Source organism: Plasmopara halstedii (genome assembly GCF_900000015.1).
Source record: "Plasmopara halstedii genome assembly, contig: Scaffold_179, whole genome shotgun sequence".
Taxonomy (NCBI): domain Eukaryota; phylum Oomycota; class Peronosporomycetes; order Peronosporales; family Peronosporaceae; genus Plasmopara; species Plasmopara halstedii.
In genome coordinates, this window is record NW_020187100.1 from 209,538 (window position 1) to 209,750 (window position 213).

Sequence of the window (213 nt, forward strand, 5' to 3'; positions counted from 1 at the left end):
GCCTCTGCTAGGAGCCAAAAGCGCTGTTGGCGAGAGCACTGGGCCGAGACGGTCAGCGTGCTGAACATTGGAATGTCCGAATTGGTAGACACCAACGGTGTATCGGACAGGAGTCCCGAGCGTGGCTCGCGGGCTGATCGTCGAGTGGCAACCCTCTGAGCGCTGCTCAAGTTTCGGAGCAGTCGCTGCATGTCATGCGTGACATGGTCGGCC